Genomic DNA, 20416 nt, shown 5'->3' with positions numbered 1-20416 from the left:
CCATCACGCCGGATCTGCCGAGCGGCCCGCCGCGCCGGATCTGCCAGAGCGGCCCGCCGCACCGGATCTGCCAGAGCGGCCCGTCTACCCGGAACCGAGGGGTTCTGCCTGTGACCCGGAACCGAGGGGTTCTGCCTGTGACCCGGAACCGAGGGGGTCTGCCTGTGACCCGGAACCGAAGGGGTCTGCCTGTGACCCGGAACCGAAGGGGTCTGCCTGTGATCCGGAACCGGGTGAGTCTGCCTATGACCCAGAACCAAAGGAGTCTAGCAGCAACCCGGAACTGAGTAAGTCTATTAATGATCCAGAACTAAATAGAAGTAACTGTGTTTCAAATTAGTCTGCCGACAGTGTGGAATGGAAGAGGTCTGCCTACGATCCGGAACGAGGGGAGTCTGCCTACGGCCCGAAACGGATTAAGTCTGTCTGCATTCTGGAGGACAGTAGGCCGGAGCCTGAACCACCACCTGTATAAGTGGGTTGGGGAGGGGGGGTGTAGCACAAGTGCCGTGGGTGACGGCAGCCACCCTCCCTTCCCTCCCTAGAGTTTAGGGGGGATTTTATTTTGTTGTTGTTGTTTTGGGTTTTGTTTATTTATGAGGTGCATCCGGGGTCTGCACCTTTGGGGGGGGGGGGGGGGGGTACTGTCACGTCCTGACCAGTATAAGGGTTATTTGTTATTGTAGTTTGGTCAGGACGTGGCAGAGGGTATTTGTTTTATGTGGTTCGGGGTGGTGTTTTTGTAGAAGGGTATTTGATTTATGTATTCCGGGGTTTTTGGGCACTGTTCCTTGTTAACGTATTTCTATGTTTAGTCTAGTTAGTTGTATTGCTATGTTTAGGTTAATGGGGGGTTGGACTCTCAATTGGAGGCAGGTGCTTTCTCGTTGCCTCTGATTGAGAGTCCTATATATGGGTATGTGTTTGGTTTAGTGTTTGTGGGAGATTGTTTCTTGTTTTGCTGAGTGTGAGCCTGACCAGACTGTTTTCTTGTTCGTGAGTTCGTTTTGTTTTGTTGTTTTTGGTGTTCTTGTTATTTAAATAAATATACAAGATGAGCATCCACATTCCTGCTGCGTTTTGGTCCTCCATTCCAGACGACAACCGTGACACTGTGGTAGTTCCAGAGAGCAACAGGTGAAGCAGGAGACTGGACACGTCAGAGCTCTGGAGATCTCCCCTTTAGATCAGTCAGTTAGCAGCACTACAGTCCACACACAGACTGCAGTTACTGATCCTGACCACTGGAGGGAGACATAAAGCAGATACTCTCTGGTATAATAACAATATGCTCCATTTGTAGATGTCTATTATCAATACATCAGTCCCCATTCAGCACTTATATCAGAAACCAAGTTAGTCATTACATAGCTATCAGGTTTCTACATCACATCAGTTTGACTGTCCAGGAAGACTATTTACATATTTTATTTATTTATATAACCTTTATTTAACTAGGCAAGTCAGTTAAGAACAAATTATTATTTACAATGACGGCCTACCCCGGCCAAACGCTGACGACGCTGGGTCAATTGTGAGATCCCATATATAGGACACTTTGCATTAGCAGCACATGCTTCAGTACTCTGGGAATGTTTATAGCCCTGTGAGTTTAACACTTCATGACTGAGAGCTGTCCTTCATGACAACAGAACCCACAACAACCATGACTTTTATCACCATCTTCATCTGTATATTTGCCCTGTGTCTCCAAGGTAATATATTTGACAGAAAATGACACAAACCATTGCAATATTAGGCTATATAACCTTATTACACTTTAAGTTAATAATCTATATGGACAAATGAATGAACAATTTAATGCTAATTCAACATGCCATCTATGTTTCAGAGTCCAGGTCATTGTGACTCAGACTCCTGCAGTGAAAACTGTTTCAGTGGGTCACTCATTCATTTTCAGCTGTAAGACCAGCAGTGCTGTATACAGTGACATCTATGGACAGGGGATGGCCTGTTATCAACAGAAACCTGGAGGAGCTCCTAAACTCCTTATTGGGGCCATTATTGGGGCCATCCTTATTGGGGCCATTCTGGGATTCCATCTAGATTCAGTGGCAGTGGATCTGGGAGTGACTTCACTCTGACCATCAGTGGAGTCCAGGCTGAAGATGCAGGAGATTACTACTGTCAGAGTTTACACTACACCAACTGTGTCTGGGTGTTCACACAGTGATACAGAGTCGTACAAAAACCTCCCTCAGTCAGACACCACTATGGTAGTTCCAGAGAGCAGCTGGCTCTGGAGATCTCCCCTTTACATCAGTTGGGCTACTGAGTGGCGCAGCGGTCAAGGGCACTGCATTTCAATGCTAGAGGTGTCACTACAGACGCTGGTTCGATCCCGGGATGAATCACAACCGGCCGTGATCGGGAGTCTCATAGGGCGCCGCACGATTGGCCCAGCGTCATCCGGGGTAGGCCGTCACCGTAAAAAATTATTTGTTCTTAACTGACTTGCCTACGTAGTTAAATATTAAATATATTTTATATATATTTTTAAATGAAGTCAGTCAGCAGCATTTAAGTCTTTGAATGCCAAGTTAACAAACAGATCACTGACCATTTCGTATCCCACCGTACCTTCTCCGCTGTGCAATCCAGTTTCCGAGCTGGTCACGAGTGCACCTCAGCCACGCTCAAGGTACTAAACGACATCATAACCGCCATCGATAAAATACAGTACTGTGCAGCCGTCTTCATCGACCTGGCCAAGGCTTTCGACTTTGTCAATCAGCGTATTCTTATCGGCAGACTCAACAGCCTTGGTTTCTGAAATGACTGCCTCTCCTGGTTCACCAACTACTTCTCAAATAGAGTTCAGTGTGTCAAATCGGAGGGCCTGTTGACCGGACCTCTGGCAGTCTCTATGGGGGTACCACAGGGTTCAATTCTCTGGCCGACTCTTTTCTCTGTATATATCAATGATGGCGCTCTTGCTGAGGGTGATTCCTTAATCCACCTCTACGCAGACGACACCATTCTGTATACATCTGGCCCTTCTTTGGACACTGTGTTAACAAATCTCCAAACAACCTTCTATGCCATACAACAGTCCTTCCGTAGCCTCCAACTGCTCTTAAACGCTAGTAAAACTAAATGCATTCTATTCAACCGATCGCTGCCCGCACCCGCCCGCCCGCCCGACTAGCATCACTACTCTGGACCAGGGGCGGAAATCCCGGGGGGGACGGGGGGGACACGACCCCCTCATCCTGGGAAAAATATGATTTGTCCCCCCCAATATATCACTGAAACATAACTATGTAATTTAAATAATATTAATAATACGCAATGAAAGCAATTGTGCTGATTATTGACACTTAATAGCGCGTTTTTAAGTTTCAAAAGATTGCGACCCCCCCACCCTTTGCCTCACAATGGTTTGATCCACTGCCAGTTCCTTAGTTGGCAAGGTAACAGAGGGGTCGTATCTACTGTCTGAAAGGCACTCAATGAACGTAACTGACGTGAGGTTAATCCAGTCAATCGCGCACACACACTAGCTGATTATGCAGAGCTAGCGCGCAAATATTAACTATTAAGCTAACTAGTACCTATTCCATTTATGTGGCCTCGTCAAAGATGGAATCTTTGCTATTGTCAATTTATTCCAAGATCAGCATGCAGATTATGTAAATTAGTGCTTCAAAGTCCCTGTGATAAGGTTAGCGATAAACTGAAGTCCAAACTGAACAGAACTACACTCTCTTCTACCATTGTCTTAAATATATTTAATGGTCTCGTTACAAAAGCTAAATTGTCGCAAGGAAACTTTTATTTATTTATTTTATTTCACCTTTATTTAACCCGGATAGCAAAGATTATAGCAAACACCACTGAAACGGAAATGGTGCTCGCTAGCTTTGCAAATTCAGCTGTTGTTGGAAGCCAGCCAATATGAAACAAACTATTAAAATTACAAAAGGTTGCAGCATATGTTGTGTAAATGGTGAACTCATACAGCTGTCAACTCTTGTCATTTTAATCCGTTTCACATTTGCTAGCTACCTTTTAGATCGAAGCCCAAATAGAATGATAAAAGATAAGATGATAGAAGCCCATCTCCTACTGTAAATAACCTATACACTGTGTGTGTGTGTAGCCAGCCAGCTAGGTAGAAAAATGGCAGAAAAATAAAAGACGGACATCAGAGTATTTTTCAGTACACCAAAACGCAAAGTAAGAACCCTAGTAGCCTAATATCTCAAAGACTAGTTGATAAAATGTTCATAAGAAAGAAATGAAATTCTAATGGAAATGTTTCACAATGATGTCATTAGGCAGAGCAGGCAACAGATGGCACACAGACAGCAGAGTTGGGGACAGATATGCAGGGACAGACTGGCAGAGTCAGGGAGTCTCAGGTAAGTTTGTTGAGTCTTTGGCAACATTATGAAAGGTTCTCAATTTTTTTGACTTGTAAAATAGGAACATAATTGGAAAATGCCATGGATACCCCCACTCTCAACTTAAACTGGTGACTGAACTAAGATTTGTTAAAGGCAATGGTATTGCTGTTGTGATTAGTTGTGTAGTTTTGGGTACCGGTAGTTAGGAGTATGGCAATCACCTTATTTCTTTGGTTCCTCAATATACATTTACCATATTACAATGTAGGCTATGTGTTACAGCACTACTTTTGGTGTCCCCCTCAGGAATTGCTCTTGAGAAAATGTCATGTCCCCTCCAAAGTTGATATCAGATTTTCGCCCCTGCTCTGGACGGTTCTGACTTAGAATATGTGGACAACTACAAATACCTAGGTGCCTGGCTGGACTGTAAACTCTCCTTCCAGACTCATATTAAACTTCTCCAATACAAAATTAAATCCAGAATCGGCTTCCTATTTCGCAACAAAGCCTCCTTCACTCACGCTGCCAAACATACCCTCGTAAAACTGACTATCCTACCGATCCTCGACTTAAGCAATGTCATTTACGAAATAGCCTCCAACACTCTGCTAAGCAAACTGGATGCAGTCAATCACAGTGCCATCCGTTTTGTCTCCAAAGCCCCATATACCACCCACCACTGTGACCTGTATGCTCTCCTCGGCTGGCCCTCGCTACATATTCGTCGCCAGACCCACTGGCTCCAGGTCATCTACAAGTCTTTGCTAGGTAAAGCTCCGCCTTATCTCAGCTCACTGGTCACCATAGCAACACCCACCCGTAGCACGTGCTCCAGCAGGTATATCTAACTGGTCATCCCCAAAGCCAACACCTCCTTTGGCCACCTTTCCTTCCAGTTCTCTGCTGCCAATGACTGGAACGCATTGCAAAAATCTCTGTAGCTGGGGTCTTATATCTCCCTCTCTAACTTTAAGCATCAGCTGTCTGAGCAGCTTACCGTTCACTGTGCACAGCCAATCTGTAAATAGCACCTCATCTCCATATTAATACTTTCCCTCTTGCTCTTTTGCACCCCAGTATCTCTACTTGCACATCATCATCTGTACATCTATCACTCCAGTATTAATGCAAAATTTTAATTATTTTTGCCTCTCGGGCCTATTTATTGCCTACCTCCCTACTCTTCTACATTTGCACACACTGTACATAGATTTTTCCATTTTTCTTTTCTTTTGTGTTATTGACTGTACATTTGTTTATGTGTAACTCTGTGTTGTTGTTTTTGTCGCACTGCTTTGCTTCATCTTGGCCAGGTCGCAGTTGTAAACTTGTTCTCAACTAGCCTACCTGGTTAAATAAAGGTGAAATAAATAGAGAAATTGATCGGAGAAACCTGCATGATGTAAGTGTCTATCTCATTACACTTTTTTACATTTGATCTCTTTCCTGTAGGCAACAGAAAAGCCACACACGCCGCAGCAATGTGTCTCTCCAACAGCTCCCTGGAGAGGCGCACTGGGAATGGACAAGCAAAATGTTTTGCGCCCCTGCCTTTGTCATAGTAGGCATTGCTTATCATAGGGCTGCATCAGCACTCACCTAAAAAGCCCATATGCCACTGGTTGAGAGAAATTATCTTTGTTTTTGGCCAGAATTATGCAAGGTTTTATGTGTTGCTGTATGTGTGTATTGGTCAGTTTAGCTCAGAAAATATCGCCCTCGTCAATCTAACACCATAGGCGGCTGCCTAATCCTGCCTAATGAGCGGGCTAGCCGTGCCAATGATCACTGCAAGGTGGAAACTGACTGGTATTCCTCTTTTCCATGGATATCAATATGTTACCGTAGCATATTACCATAACACTAATAAACAGATAAAGTGATATATGTTCAGAAGTTACATGATATATGACTTTTAAAAAACAATCTCCATTATTCATTATAGTTTTGTCTTGCTAAAAAACAACTAATAACCAATAATAGCATTGTATTTATGCCCTTTTTATTCACGTAATTGAACATTACTTGAAAGTTACAATCGCTTCAGGCTCCCAAGCCCTCAAAAAGTCCACAAATGGACCTTACAACCAACTGTGGAAATTCAGTGGATGTGATCATCAACAGCAGCATATGAACTTTTTTCATGAGTATGTTACGGACTGTTAGCTCTGTGAATGAGACCTGACGCTGGATTCAACATGAGACACATGTAAACTACTTGTACATAAACTATCATCATAAAGTAGAATACCCATTTTATCTGTCATTAATTACATGGTGGCATATCTGTTATGTCTCCCTTCCTGCATCCACCATAGAGGTTAAAACCAGTACACTCCCTCACATCTGGCCCAGTCCAGGGTATTTCAGACAGTGAAACTGTTCAACTTCTAGAATGGTAGCTGTGGGACTGAAACTGAGATTTACATAGACAGGGCTGGGTGGTTCTGCTTGTCCCAGATTAGAGCAGCACTGTCACCAGATGTTCACTCTGTTCCCAGGGGGTTGGAGGTATAGAAGACCCTTTGACTATCTTGAAGATGTGATACCGTTGAAATTATGTAGATCTTGTAAAACAAACGTTGCTTAATGTAGGTGTGATCACATCGGTGAGAGTCCAAGATATCGATCAAATGTTCAATAACATTAGCTTACTGTCTTTATGAGTCTATAAATCAAGCATGGTCAAAATTTTTTCAAAAGATATGAATCAAAATAACCATCACCTACTACATGTGGCTAGACCTGTCCTGTTACACTTTAAACATTATAGTATCTAGACCTCTCTTGTTAATCTGTTAACATTGTAGTATCTAGACCTCTCCTGTTAATCTGTTAACATTGCAGTATCTAGACCTCTCCTGTTAAATGTGCAACAAGGGGAAAAGAACTCTGGACCACATATACTCCACACACACAGACACATACAAAGCTCTCCCTCGCCCTCCATTTGGCAAATCTGACCATAATTTTATCCTCCTAATTCCTGTTTACGTGCTAAAATTAAAGCAGGAAGCACCAGTGACTAGATCAATAAAAAAGTGGTCAGATGAAGCCGATTCTAAGCTACAGGACTGTTTGCTGGCACAGACTGGAATATGTTCTGGGATTCCTCCGATGGCATTGAGGAGTACACCACTTCAGTCATTGGCTTCATCGATAAGTGCATCGATGACGTTGTCCCCACAGTGACCATACGTACATAGCCCTACCAGAAGCCATGGATTACAGGCAGCATCCGCACTGAGCTAAAGGCTAGAGCTGCCGCTTTCAAGGAGCAGGACTCTAACCCGGAAGCTTATAAGAAATCCCGCTATGCCATCCGACGAACCATCAAACAGTCAAAGCGTCAATACAGGACTAAGATCGAATCGTACTACACTGGCTCTGACGCTAGTCAGATGTGGCAGGACTTGCAAACCATTACAGACTACAAACGGAAGCACAGCCGAGAGCTGCACAGTGACACGAGCCTATCAGATGAGCTAAATACCTTCTATGCTCGCTACGAGGCAAATAACATTGAAACATGCATGAGAGCACCAACTGTCATGGAAAGCTGTGTGATCATGCTCTCTGCAGCCGATGTGAGTAAGACCTTTAAACAGGTCAACATTTTTAAGGCCGCAGGGCCAGACGGATTACCAGGACGTGTGCTGCGAGCATGCGTTGACCAACTGGCAAGTATCTTCACTGACACTTTCAACCTCTTCCTGTCTGAGTCTGTAATACCAACATGTTTCAAGCAGACCACCATAGTGCCTGTGCCCAAGAACACTAAGGTAACCTGCCTTAAATGACTACCAACTCGTAGCACTCACGTCTGTAGCCATGAAGTGCTTTGAAAGGCTGGTCATGGCTCACATCTACACCATCATCCCAGCAACCCTAGACCCACTCCAATTTGCATACCGCCCCAACAGATCCACAGATGGTGCAATCTCTATTGCACTCCACACTGCCCTTTCCCACCTGGACAAAAGGAACACCTATGTGAGAATGCTATTCATTGGCTACAGCTCATCTTTCGACACCATAGTGCCCTCAAAACTCATCAATATGCTAAGGACCATGGGACTAAACACCTCCCTCTGCAACTGGATCCTGGACTTCCTGACGGGCAGCCCCCAGGTGGTAGGGGTAGGAAACAACACATCTGCCACGCTAATTCTCAACACGGGACCCCTCAGGGGTGCGTGCTCAGTCCCCTCCTGTACTCCCTGTTCACCCATGACTGCATGGCCAAGCATGACTCCAACACCATAAATTAAGATTGCCAACGACACAACAGTGGTAGGCCTGATCACCGACAATGACGAGACAGCCAATAGGGAGAAGGTCTGTATCGGTTGCCCCCTGTGACTCTGTATCGGTTCCCCCCTGTATATAGTTTCGCTATTGTTATTTTACTGCTGCTCTTTAATTACTTGTTACTTTTATCTCTTATTCTTATCCGTATTTTTTAAAGCTGTGTTGTTGGTTAGGGCTCTCGTAAGTAAGCATTTCTCTGTAAGGTCTACATCTGTTGTATTCGGCGCATGTGACTAGTAACATTTGATTTGATTTTCTGGTTGAAGATGATGTGGTTTCAAGTGAGAACATAAATAACTAAGCAATGACATTTAGGTCTGATAGTTTTCAAAGAAACTGTGAATCTTTATTTTTATCTATTTATCAAAGCATTAAAGCAAACATTCCTACAGTATCTAATAGTAATAAAACAGAACACATCACATCTAACACTGATACAACCTCAGTCTACAGAGAGGATTGATACATGAACTCAAGCAAAGCCCTCTGTTAGTCTACATGTCAGTGATCAATAAGACAGAGAACATCTGATCTCAGAACAGAGTCAAAGCAGAGGAACCAGCAGCCTCTCTCCACAGGGGTGTGACTGAGGGGTCCTACCCAGAACAGTCAGCCCTCCTCAAGGTCTTGGTGACTGGAGTCTGGGATTTCTGCTGGGCTTCACAGGTCACCTCTCCTGCCTTGGTCCACTCCTGGCCAGTGAGAGTCAGAATGCTGCTCCAGCTGTATAGACCATCCTTCTCCTGGACCTCGGTACTGTCCTCCTGCTTCTGGCTGGTCCCGTCCACTTTCCAGCTCAAGGTCCAGTCTGAGGGGAAGCCCTTGTTGGCCAGACACGTCAGTGTGGCTGTTGTTGTACTGGACAGTTCCTCACTAGAGGGGGGCAGGACGGTGAGGGTGGGGGCACTGTTACCTGGAACAAACAGAACACATCAACTAAGTAACTACATCAAGTACAGCTACAGTAAGAGATTATCTTCAGCAAAGTACACATCAAAATAAAGTGAATTGGAAATGCCCTCTAAATAGGAATGTAGAAGTTAGATTGTTTAAAAGATGTGGAGAAAACACTAAAGTAATATGATACAGCAGATTTATGAACCAAACAAGTATAAAGTGGTAAAATAACTAGAGTTACTAGTCATACGGTGTCAGTTATACATGTTATACAGATATTGTTTAGGAATGGATCTGATCAGAATAGCCTAATCATATTCATAGTATTTTCATCACATATCACCCATGTTGGATTATGAAGTCAGTTACAACCATAATTGAGAACCTTTGTCTTCACACTAACAGTGAAGTCTACCATGAATACAATGCAACAATGAGGAATACTATATACAATACTATTAGTTATCATACCAGAATTAGGAGTGATATTCTGCAATTATACAAATCAGATATTCAAATAAACCTACAATTTATCATTTTGATTCAATAAATATTTATTTGAAAGAAGGCTCAGTCAAAATCTAAATTTAACCAAATATATTTGAGTTAAAGATAATAAAAATATAAATATAAAATCTCACACAAACAGTAATACACAATGCAACAACTATATTCCATATTATTAAATAGTTATCATACTAGAACTAGCCTCTGCAATCCATCAAACCACACATTTAACTAAACACCTACATTTGAACATGTTAATTAAATAACATTTCATTTGAAAGAAGGCTTAGTCAAAAGTAATAGAAAAAAAATGTAGGTAGTAAAATATGTAAAATCGCAATATTTTCATGGAGACGGAGTTTCACAAAGTAAAATACCCCAAAACATAATCTGAAAGAAATATCAAAGAGCTTGTTACTTACTTCCAACATCAAGTCTGGTGCCGCTACCAAAAGTGTACCACAGTGATACAATCCCTATTACTGCTGGTACAAAAACCTCCTGCATGTTTGGCAAGCTTAATTTCTTTAGACTGTGGTTCAAATAATGAACTCCGCTATAGTATGAATACATTTCAGAAATGATTTAATCAACTGAATTAGAAATAAAGTGTTTTTCATTTTGATTTCCTTAACATTGACCAAACCTGACTTTTTCTTGTACATTTCCTACTACTGTAGGTGCAGTATGTTAATTCATACAACTAATCTAAAATGTAGGCTAATGACTTTCATAGTTTAAAGGCAGGTCAAATTTAATTAGATGTAATAACATTCATATTCAAATTGGCGATAGTATGTGTAGGCCTTGTGTATTTTGTTCAATTCATTTAAAAAAGTGACTTTGAGAAATCCTCAATATCAAGGCAAAATGTATAGAGATATTGAAACACGACATCAAAAGATTAATAAAATAGTTAATTTTGTTCTTTACTTACTTCCAACATCAAGTCTGGTGCCACTACCAAAAGTCCTCCACAGTGATACAATCACTATTACTGCTGGTACAAAAACCTCCTGAAGATTGGGGAAGCTGAATTTCTTTAGACTGTGGTTCAAAAAATTAACTCCACTATGGTATGAATACTTTACAGAAATGATTTAATCTACTCAATTTGAAATAATGTTTTTCATTTAGTTTTCCTTAACATTGAACAGAAACCTAGTTTACTACGTTTCTTACAAGGCGCAGTATGTTTATTCATACACCCAATCTAAGATATAGGCTAATCACTTTAATCTTTAGAAAATATAGGTCAAATTTGATTAGATGTAATAACATGTATATTAAAATTGGCCATAGTACGTGAAAGGCCTTGTGTATTTTAAAAAATATCATAAAAAACGTTTTTTTTTTTTTTATCCTCAATATGAAGACAAAATTAATAGAGATACTGACTCACGACATCAAAAGGTGAATAAAATGGTACATTTTGTTGTTTACTTACTTCCAACATCAAGTCTGGTGCCACTACCAAAAGTCCTCCACAGTGATACAATCACTATTACTGCTGGTACAAAAACCTCCTGAAGATTGGGGTAGCTGAATTTCTTTAGACTGTGGCTCAAATAATTAACTCTACTATGGTATGAATACTTTTCTGAAATGATTTAATCTATTCAATTTTAAATAAAGTGTTTTTTATTTGGTTTTCCTTAACACTGAGCAGAAACCTACTGTTTACTATATATTTCCTACAAGGTGCAGTATGTTTATTCATACAACTAATCTAAGATGTAGGCTAATCACTTTAATCTTTAGAAAATGTTGGTCAAATTTGATTAGATGTAATAACATGTATATTAAAATTGGCCATAGTACGTGTAGGCCTTGTGTATTTTTCAAAATATCATAAAAAAACGTGGTTGTTTTTTAAATCCTCAATATCAAGACAAAATTAATAGAGATATTGACTCACGACATCAAAAGGTGAATAAAACGGTACATTTTGTTGTTTACTTACTTCCAACATCAAGTCTGGTGCCACTACCAAAAGTCCACCACAGTGATACAATCCATATTACTGCTGGTACAAAAACCTCTCTGTGTTGTGATGCTGCAGCTGTTACAGTGAAGATCACTCATACAGACTCATAATCAACACAAATACCATTTAACATTTTCCAGGTAGAACAAACACTTCATATAAGCTGTTTATAAATAATACAAATATGAATTGTATCTTAAATCCAGATAGTAGTATTTTTCCTTCCTCTGTGTATCAGGTGTTCTCCTAGTCTGGAGGTACAGTCCAGCATTAGATCAGTGTTGCTAGTATTCCTCCATATTGTCCATATGAAAGGCAACAGCAGCAGCAGTAGTGATAGTGATCCATGTTGTATATTCCTTTATTAAACATGTTGATCTCAGATTTAACAGTGGTGGTAAAGTCACAGAGGACAGACAACACTACCAGAGGAATCCTACCTGCTTTAGTTTAGAGAAGTGTTCACTAACTGATTAGAGGAACTTACATCAGAGACCAAGCATGAGTGAACAGACAGTTCATTATATCTGATCATCATCAGAATCAAAATATAATGGTGGTGTGACATAAAAGTTGCCATACATTAGTTATCCAAGTATACAGTTGCTGTTTGATTTTATAAAAGGGGCAGTAGGTAGCTAGCGGTTAGAGTGTTGGGCCAGTAACTGAAAGGTCACGATTTTGAATATCTGGGTCGACAAGGTACCTTGAGCATGGCACTGCAGACCCTGGTCTCAAACCTACTCTCCAAGGATGACTCAAGGGGAGTTGGGATATGCAAAAAAACACATTTACAATTCACACATGGCCATAAAACACAAGTGTACATGTTTGAAATAGGACAAATTTAAGCACCCACCTAATTATTATAAAAGAAAGCTCAACCAAGCCAAAATATATTCTGATGGGATACTACTTGGAACCTGAAATAGATTTGAAACATTAATTTGCATAATGCATCTTCCCTGCTGCTCTAAGAGCATTTATATCCCTGTGAGTTTAACACTTCATGACTGAGAGCTGTCCTTCATGACAACAGAACCCACAACAACCATGACTTTTATCACCATCTTCATCTGGACACTTGCTTTCTGCTTTCAAGGTTAACATTTTCAGAATGTTTTGTTGAAAATGAATTCAATCTACACCGTCGACATGTCTATCAATGTTACTATTTCTATTCAGAATTATGAATTACTGTATGTAGTATTTCATTTATATAAACTTTTTTATTCTCTGTTTCAGAATCCAGAGGACAGATCACTGTGACTCAGACTCCTACAGTGAAAGCTGTTGTCTCAGGACAGACAGTCTCTCTGAACTGTAAAACCAGCAGTGATGTGCATGCTAATGTCTATGTAGCCTGGTACCAGCAGAAACCTGGAGGAGCTCCTGAACTCCTTATTTACACAGCTACATCACTTCAGTCTGGGACTCCATCTAGATTCAGTGGTAGTGGATCTGGGAGTGACTTCACTCTGACCATCAGTGGAGTCCAGGCTGAAGATGCAGGAGATTACTACTGTCAGAGTTTACACAACCCCAACAGTGTCTGGGTGTTCACACAGTGATACAGAGCCGTACAAAAACCTCCCTCAGTCAGACTGCACAGTAACTGTACTGCTACAGCTGGGACCTACTGCAGGTGCTGAGGGGGAAGAGACAGTGACATGGAACACTGACTGAACTAAAATACTCTGAGCTAAATATATCAGTGATGCTGACTATAATGTACACTTATCCACCTTTAAAGCATTCCTGAAGTGACACCTATATGTCCAGACGACATAAATAGTCCGTCCCTTTTGCTATGGCTAACAATCATTTTATTAACATTTCAGACACTAAATTGAACGGACTCCATCTATGTCAAATAATGTCTCAGATTACTTCAGAATAAGTATCCCAGTCTCTGTTAGGTCCCTCAGTCAGGTAGTGAATTTCATGCTAAGATTCAACAATATTTACTGAGATCATATAACATGATCATAACCCACTAAAACAACCTGATGTTCTGTCGTACAAGAGACAGTGACATGGAACACTGATTAGTGAAGTCAACTTTGAATATGTTTAGAAAGCATCACTCAGATCACATGTTACTCATCATCATCATCATCATCATTGTAGTGGACCTCCAAAAGTTATTTGAAGTGCTTAAATACCCACAATACCATGTAAAGAAAAAGAAAGTGATGTTACATCAGCATCAGCACCATTAGATACAATCCCCATATGAACCTCACAACCAAATATTGATGTGATCATCTAGCATAATATTAACTGTTTTGATGAGCAGGTTACTGACTGTAAGATCTGTGAATGAGACATGACGCTGGGCTCAAACAGACATATTATCTGTCATCAATTACATGGTGGCATATCTGTTACGTCTCCCTCCCTGAATCCACCATAGAGGTTAAAACCAGTCACTCCCTCACATCTGGCCAGTCCAGGGTATTTCAGACAGTGAAACCGTTCAACTGTTAGACTGGTAGCTGTGGGAATGAAACTGACATTTACATAGAACAGATAGATGTGATTGTGGACAGTGAGGAAGAAGGAGAAGAGCCGAGTGTAGTGGGAAGATGTGTGTTGAGTCCAGGCTGACACCTTGTAAGTGCTTGGGTGTTCACACAGTGATACAGAGCCGTACAAAAACCTCCCTCAGTCAGACTGCACAGTGACTGTACTGCTACAGCTGGGACCTACTGCAGGTGCTGAGGGGGAAGAGACAGTGACATGGAACACTGACTGAACTAAAATACTCTGAGCTAAATATATCAGTGATGCTGACTATAATGTCAACTCATCCACCCTCATGTTAAATCATTCCTTAAGTGATAACACCCATAGGTCCAGATTGCATTATTATTCCTCCTATTGTGCTGTAGTTCATATGTTAACATTGCCTTTACATGTCACATGATACGTTGAATGGACTCTGTGCAACAACAGTGTCTCACATCATTTCAGAACAAAAACCCCAGTCTCTGTAAGATCCCTCTGTCAGGTAATGAATTTCAAGCAATTATTCAACCATATTTATTGAGATGGATTAACAAAGTTATAAGCCCCTAAAACAACGTGAGTTTCTGTCAAGAGCAAGACCTCTGTCCTGCTAGAACCTTCCAGCACCTTGCCAGACTCTAATTTAGCCCAGTTAAACCTAGTTTACCAATCAGAGCCATGATTGCCTGGACAATCAGCCCCAACCTTTACAATGCTGCTGCTCACACAAACCTCTTCAACAGGTCTCCTACACGGAGGCGGTGGAAATAGTTGTAGGAGTTGAGCTGAGGAAGCTATGGCAGTGGATGCCCCAGAGCCTGAGAATGACATTGAGGGATCCTGATACACTGATCCTGAAGAAGGTGGACGTTGACGCGTTTATTGTGCAGGTGATAAATTGTACTGCCCAAACAAACAAGAAATCCTAGAAACTGGACATAATTGTATCTGCAGCTGAAAGGTTTTTGGGTCTTCAGGAATTAACAGCCGAAGCATTGCAGGGAATATTGTCTGAAGATGTTTCTCCCTGCCTGCCTCCTGAGACTGTGTAGGGAGGGACCTGATTTGACAGGTGACTTTGACCTATGGAGTACATAGATATTTGTTGATTTTATTTTAGGAACATTTTTCATCCCTCTCCCTTTTTTCAACATAAATTAAGTGCAGTAATACACATTATTTGTAGTCTGAAAAAAAAGAAAATAATAATAAAAATGACTACAGTTTCCTAGTAGGACCAAAAAAAGTACATTTGCATAGAGAGGACACTTTGCATAGACAGCACATGCTTCAGTGGTCTGGTAGTGTTTATAGCCCTGTGAGTTTAACACTTCATGACTGAGAGCTGTCCTTCATGACAACAGAATCCACAACAACCATGACTTTTATCACCATATTCATCTGGACACTTGCTTTCTGCTTCCAAGGTTAGAATTTTTTTAATTAATTGAATGTACACTATCAACATGTATATCAATGTTACTATTTCTTTGAAATTGATTGATTACTAAATGTAATACTTCACTCATATAAATGTTTTTATTCTCTGTTTCAGAATCCAGAGGACAGTACACTGTGACTCAAATTCCTACAGTGAAAGCTGTTCTCCCAGGACAGACAGTCTCTCTGAACTGTAAAACCAGCAGTAATGTGTATTCTAATAATCTCCTAGCCTGGTACCAGCAGAAACCTGGAGGAGCTCCTAAACTCCTTATTTACTATGCTACAACACTTCAGTCTGGGACTCCATCTAGATTCAGTGGTAGTGGATCTGGGAGTGACTTCACTCTGACCATCAGTGGAGTCCAGGCTGAAGATGCAGGAGATTACTACTGTCAGAGTTACCACTACCCCAACAGTGTCTGGGTGTTCACACAGTGATACAGAGCCGTACAAAAACCTCCCTCAGTCAGACTGCACAGTGACTGTACTGCTACAGCTGGGACCTACTGCAGGTGCTGAGGGGGAAGAGACAGTGACATGGAACACTCACTGAACTAAAATACACTGAGCTAAATATATCAGTGATGCTGACTATAATGTAAACGTATCCACCTTTAAAGAATTCCTGAAGTGACACCTATAGGTCCAGACGACATAAATAGTCCGTCCCTTTTGCTATGGCTAAAAAACATTTTATTAACATTTCAGACACTAAATTGAACGGACTCAATCTATGTGAAATAATGTCTCAGATTACTTCAGAATAAATATCCCAGTCTCTGTTAGGTCCCTCAGTCAGGTAGTGAATTTCATGCTAAGATTCAACAATATTTACTGAGATCATATAACATGATCATAACCCACTAAAACAACCTGATATTCTGTCGTACAAGAGACAGTGACATGGAACACTGGTTAGTGAAGTCAACTTTGAATATGTTTAGAAAGCATCACTCAGATCACATGTTACTCATCATCATCATCATCATCATTGTAGTGGACCTCCAAAAGTAATTTGAAGTGCTTAAATACCCACAATACCATGTAGAGAAGTAAAGAAAAAGAAAGTGATGTTACATCAGCATCAGCACCATTAGATACAATCCCCATATGAACCTCACAACCAAATATTGATGTGATCATCTAGCATAATATTAACTGTTTTGATGAGCAGGTTACTGACTGTAAGATCTGTGAATGAGACATGACGCTGGGCTCAAACAGACATATTATCTGTCATCAATTACATGATGGCATATCTGTTATGTCTCCCTCCCTGAATCCACCATAGAGGTTCAAACCAGTCACTCCCTCACATCTGGCCCAGTCCAGGGTATTTCAGGCAGTGAAACTGTTCATCTGCTAGACTGAATGCTGTGGGAATGAAACTGAGATTTACATTGAACAGATAGATGTGATTGTGGACAGTGAGGAGGAAGGAGAAGAGCCGAGTGTAGTCGGAAGATGTGTGTTGAGGAAGAATGGCGTCAGACATGATGAAGGACAATCTGGACCAATAAGAGTGACATTTTTTGAGAATGTGGACCCTTGCCTTTTGGCGGAACCAGTTGTGGTTTCATGGTGGGACAGAAAGGAGTTGGGGGTAATTGAATTAGTGAAGGTAACCTGTAGTGGACTTGTGGATATTTGTTTGTTTCTTCTGATCAGAGGGGCACTCCATTACACTCAACTTGGGCCAAGATCTGTTTCTTCCTTTGCGTTTAAAAACAGGGCACCATTGAAAGGGCTGATTTCTAGGGTAGCATTAAGTGTTAATGTAGCGATTGAAGCTGGAAATTCCTGGTGTTTGTGACGCCCGCCGTTTGGTGCGACGCAGACCCGTTGGTGAGCGTGGTGAAACAGAGGAGTCATTGTCAGTCCTTTTTTTTGAGCCAGACATGTAAGGATATATTAGTTATCCTGTCAGAGCTTTTATGCAGAATCCACTGCACTGTTTCAGGTGCAAAGTTTATGGTGATGTTGCAGCAGTGTGTGGGAGGGAGATTCCAAGATGTGGGAAGTGTGCAGGAGGGCATGGGACAGAGGATTGTGTAGTTTCGGTGGATAAAGTTGCGTGTGTCAACTGTAGGGGTACTCATGCTGCTGGAGGTCTGAAGTGTCCGGTACGAGAGATGCAGGTTGAAGTGGCCATAGCCAGAGTAGTGCAGAGGGTGTCATATGCTGAGGCAGTGAAGGAAGTGGAGGAGGATGGGTCAAGGGTCAGGGATCCTGCGAGGATCACAGTGAGTAGTAGATTTGTGCCAGCACAGAGGGATAGAGTAACGAGTGAGTTATGCTTCAGTAAGGTTGTCTTCTTAGAGTTCATAGCAATGGTTATCAACTGTACCACGGGATGGTAGGTAAATCACAGAGATTAGATGTTGTCGTGGCAGCTGCAGAGAAGTATTTGGGTATATGAGATTAGACTTCAGCAGAGTTACAGGGTGTGTTGAGTGGTGGTATCCCGTCCTCCCAGGTCGTTGGCATGGTGCAGGAGCAGATAGGGTCAAAGTAGTGGAATGGGGTAGTGGGTTTAAATGTGTAGGTGGTAGCTGAAGAGAACTACCTGGGTGTAAATTTTTTTACTGCAGAAGAGTTAACCTGTTAGGGCTAGGGGGCAGTATTGACACGGCTGGATAAAAAACGTACCCGATTTAATCTGGTTACTACTCCTGCCCAGTAACTAGAATATGCATATAATTATTGGCTTTGGATAGAAAACACCCTAAAGTTTCTAAAACTGTTTGAATGGTGTCTGTGAGTATAACAGAACTCAAATGGCAGGTCAAAACCTGAGAAGATTCTGTACAGGAAGTACACTGTCTGACCATTTCTTGAACTTCTTTTCCATCTCTATCAATTACAAAGGATCTCTGCTATAACGTGACACTTCCTACGTCTCACATGGTCTCTCAGAAGGCGGCAAAAAGCTGAATCGTGGCTTTGCAGGCTCTGGCTGAAACAAAGTAGCGCGTTTGGGTAGTGGCTGGTTACAGTACTGTGAGACTCAGGCTCGTGCCCGCGTCGACCGAAAGCTTTCTTTTCGTTTGTCTGTTTACCTAAAAGGATATTCCCGGTCGGAATATTATCGCTTTTTTATGAGAAAAATTGCATAAAAATGGATTTTAAACAGCGGTTGACATGCTTCAAAGTACGGTAATGGAATATTTAGATTTTTTTTGTCACGAATTGCGCCATGTGCGCGACCCTTATTTACCATTCGGATAGTGTCTGGAACGCACGAACAAAACGCCGCTATTCGGATATAACGATGGATTATTTTGGACCAAACCAACATTTGTTATTGAAGTAGCAGTCCTGGGAGTGCATTCTGACGAAGACAACAAAAGGTAATCAAACTTTTGTAATAGTAAATTTGATTTTGGTGAAGGCTAAACTTGCCGGGTGTCTAAATAGCTAGCCCGTGATGGCTGGGCTATGTACTTAGAATATTGCAAAATGTGCTTTCACCAAAAAGCTATTTTAAAATCGGACATATCGAGTGCATAGAGGAGTTCTGTATCTATAATTCTTAAAATAATTGTTATGCTTTTTGTGAACGTTTATGTAAGTAATTTAGTAAATTGTTAGTAAATTCCCCAGAAGTTAGTTCTGAACGTCACATGCCAATGTAAAAAGCTGGTTTTTTATATAAATATGAACTTGATTGAACAAAACATGCATGTATTGTATAACATAATGTCCTAGGGTTGTCATCTGATGAAGATCATCAAAGGTTAGTGCTGCATTTAGCTGTGGTTTGGGTTTTTGTGACATTATATGCTAGCTTGAAAAATGGGTGTCTGATTATTTCTGGCTGGGTACTCTGCTGACATAATCTAATGTTTTGCTTTCGTTGTAAAGCCTTTTTGAAATCGGACAGTGTGGTTAGATTAACGAGAGTCTTGTCTTTAAATAGCTGTAAAATAGTCATATGTTTGAGAAATTGAAGTAATAGCATTTCTAAGGTATTTGAAAATCGCGCCACTGGATTAGACTGGCTGTTGCGTAGGTGGGACGAATTCGTCCCGCCTAGCCCAGAGAGGCTAATGGGGAGGTGATTTTATTTGTATTAAAGAGTGGTATATAAGTGTAGGGTTAGTTGGTGTGTAAGTTTATCCTTTTAGGAACAGGAATAATGAAGATAATTTAATGTAGATACTGTAGGCCGTGACTGGCCATACCTTTTAGTACAGTAGGTGGCAGTGTATACACCTTTAAATTGGATGCAATCCGCCAATCCAATCCCAAAGAAGAAGAAGAAGAAGAAGAAGAGATCTTCAACTACAGTTTCCCTGGGGATCAATAAAGTCTGTTTGCATAGTGATGATGCTCTGCATAGACAGCACATGCTTCAGTGATCTGGTAGTGTTTATAGCCCTGTGAG

The 20416-nt window shown here is 41.3% G+C and overlaps 2 pseudogenes across 1 annotated transcript; one reads left to right on the top strand and one right to left on the bottom strand.

Moving 5' to 3' along the window:
• Positions 1 to 9000: 9000 nt before the first annotated feature.
• On the bottom strand, positions 9001 to 12346 carry LOC145879946 (Ig kappa-b4 chain C region pseudogene; annotated as a pseudogene). Its single transcript, XR_014392824.1, has 3 exons — positions 12337 to 12346; positions 12052 to 12168; positions 9001 to 9597 (listed from the first exon to the last, which is right to left on the bottom strand). The product of XR_014392824.1 is annotated as an Ig kappa-b4 chain C region pseudogene (transcript).
• Positions 12347 to 12926: 580 nt separating this feature from the next.
• On the top strand, positions 12927 to 16467 carry LOC106609548 (Ig kappa chain V region K29-213 pseudogene; annotated as a pseudogene).
• Positions 16468 to 20416: the final 3949 nt, after the last annotated feature.

This window comes from Salmo salar, chromosome 07 (genome assembly GCF_965601325.2).
Source record: "Salmo salar chromosome 07, fSalSal1, whole genome shotgun sequence".
Classification (NCBI taxonomy): domain Eukaryota; kingdom Metazoa; phylum Chordata; class Actinopteri; order Salmoniformes; family Salmonidae; genus Salmo; species Salmo salar.
Note: the sequence above shows the minus strand (reverse complement) of the source record. Positions and strands in the feature narration are given on the sequence as shown.